The sequence below is a fragment of the Myotis brandtii genome, unplaced genomic scaffold (assembly GCF_000412655.1).
Source record: "Myotis brandtii unplaced genomic scaffold, ASM41265v1 scaffold298, whole genome shotgun sequence".
NCBI lineage: Eukaryota > Metazoa > Chordata > Mammalia > Chiroptera > Vespertilionidae > Myotis > Myotis brandtii.
Window position 1 is genome coordinate 2,903,557 of NW_005361391.1, and position 2,855 is coordinate 2,906,411.

Genomic DNA, 2,855 nt, shown 5'->3' on the forward strand with positions numbered 1-2,855 from the left:
TGGCCTTCCTCTGTCCCCTGAAAAGCCCCCCATGTGCAGCCCTGCTGACCCCTTTGTGGTGGAGACAGAGTGTCAGGCCTCACAGACCCCCAGTCTCCTCACCACCCGCAGCAGAGCCCAGCCCTCCCCGTGTGACCAGGTCACCCCTTCAGCGCTGATTGAACTCCCAGCGTTCTCCCCTCACTCCTCCCCTTCCAGCCGCACAGCCTCCTCAGGGTTCTCTGAGGACTCAACGAGCAGAGCCACACTCACCCAGCTTTATTTCTCAGGACACTTGTCACCACCTGACAAGACATATTCCTGTGTATTTATTGGCTGGTTCCTGCAGGAGAATATACCCTTTGTGAGGGAAAGAACCCTGTCAGAGCTAACACAGTGCCTGGCCCCTGGATGCTCAGTTTTTGTCGGCTGCTACTGAACTATGTGACCTCGGATGAGTCACTTTTGATTTGGGGACCTCTGTTTCCTCATCTATGAAGTGAGGGGACTCACTGACTTCAGGCTTCTTTTTTAAAAAGAAAAGCGTCTTCAGAGAGATGATGTATTAGTTTGTTAGAACCACCTAAACAAAGTCTCACAGCCCAGGGGCTTAAACCACAGAAGTTTATTCTGTCCCAGGACTGGAGGCCGGAAATCCAAGGTAAGGTGCCTGCAGGGTTAGTTCCTCAGAGGCCACACTGAAGTGCTGGGTTAGGGTTTCAACATGTACACTCGGGGGGCACAGTTGAGCCCCTAACAGGTGATACTGTCACAAGCTGAGGTCCGGCTCCAGGGCCTCTGGAGGGGATGCTGTGCCCAGGAGAAAGAATTCTGGAAACAACATTGAATGATAAGAAGGCGGTTTCAAGATTGCTGAGTTTATACTTCCGACTCTGTTTATTAGAAAAATTTCCAGTAACCCTCCTTGTGAAAATGTGGGGATTTTTTTCTCCCATTGTTTTGCTGCCTGATCACAACCCAAACAGGTGAGTGGAACATTGGGGCTCGGCCCTGACAGCATCGGCAGACGCGCTTCCTCCAGGCTTGCTGCTTTCAGTGCGCTCCTTCGCGTGGCTCACTGCGTTTCCTGCAGTTTCCTACAGAAAGAACCCCCGGTGTGCGACTCCCTAGGCAGCTGCTCTTGGGGCTGCCTGGGCTGGGAGACCTGGGGGAAGGCTGTCCTCCAGGGAGAGGACACCTCACCACCCAGGGGCCTTGGCCTTTGTGTCTGGGCCTTCATCAAACCTTATTTGGGAAAACTGCTTGCTCTCCCACCGGTGCGGAAACCATCGGCTCATTGCAGCACAGTCAGCGCTCCTCGCTGCACGCTGGGCTGCTCTCCTCCATGCAGCCCTCTCTCCCTGAAGGAGAAATTGGAACTCAACTCGGGAATGTGGAACTGGCTGGTGGGGCTCAGTGACTAGAGCGTCAGCCTGAGGATGGAAGGATCTCATGTTCAATTCCCAGTCAAGGGCATGTACCTCCCAGCCCTGGTCTGGGCACATGTGGGAGGCAACCAATCAATATTTCTCTCTCTCACATAGATATTTCTCCCTCCCTCCCTCCCTTCCACTCTCTCTTTAAAAAAAATGAAAAAAATATCCTCCAGTGAGGATTAACAAACAACAGCAAACAAAAACAAAACTTGCAATTTCAGGAAGATCCCCCCATACACCAGTGCAGAGGGGTGGTGAGCTCTGGGCACTCACACTGGTATCTCACAGTTTCTGTCTGCAAAGCCATCTCACAAGTTGCCTCTGTGGAGCCCCACGCCTCTCAACGGCCTTGATTCCCACCCATCTGGGCACCTGCCCATCTGGAGAAGGAGCAGCTGGCCTGGCAGGGACGGTCCCAGGCTTCCATTCCTAGGATGCAGCATCACAGAGCTGGGCGTGCATCCTCCCTGCCTGACAGCGGCCCTTGGGTTTCCCCAGCACCTCTGGGGGCTGCCACACCCCTGCCTGTGTTCCACTGGGGGCTTCTTGGTTTCTTGTAAAAGAAGAGATTAGAGTAACTCTGAAGATTTATTCCCACCTTAATTCATAAACATAACAGGGAAATGCCAATGACACGCAAGCCGTTCCTCAAACCACCTTGTTTTTGAGTCTGCGATGGAAACACACCACTTCCTTCCACTGAGTCAGGCGCCGCTGGCTCTCCGGCGGCTGCAGCAGCTGCATGCCAGCCACACAGGAGTGCGGCATCACTGTTTCCACCAAAACCTTTCACTCTCCAGGGACCCAGCCATTCAGGTCGTGTTGTTTGTGCGCGTGTGTTTTTAAAGATTGCGTAAGTCACTAAATAGGTTAAAGGAGGCGAGATGGTTGTGCCGACCGCTGCCCCCACTCCTGATTCAGTAAATGTCCACCCTCGCCCGCTGCCGGGGACGCCTGGGTGCGGAGGTCTCCATCCCAGTCAGGAACTTCAGCAGGAGCCCAGGGCGTCCGGAGACACGGAGGCAGGAGCAGCCGGAGCTTGGGGAGGATGGCACTCCTTATATCTTCTAGAACTTTCTAGGTGCTGCGGCTGGAACAATTTCCTCCGTGTTGGCCGCCACTCAGAGCCCTTCAGCGCTCTCCCTCAGCCCTGCCTGTGAGTAGGTGATAGTGCCCAGTTCTCCATCCTGGTTCTCCTCTCCACCCCGGCAGAGGAGGTTGACGTGCTCCATCTCTCCCAATGGCATCTACCCCGGGGTGTGCGTGGCCCTGAGCCAGGGCTGGCTGGGCTGGGAGAGAGCAGGCAGGTGGCCACTTCCGGGAAATCACGCCAAGCCCAGACGGCAAACGTGAAGCCGCATACTCAGGTGTCTGGAGAAACAAGAGTTGGAAACTGGGATAGGAGTCTAAGGGGTAGGTTCCAAATATTTCCATAAAAAA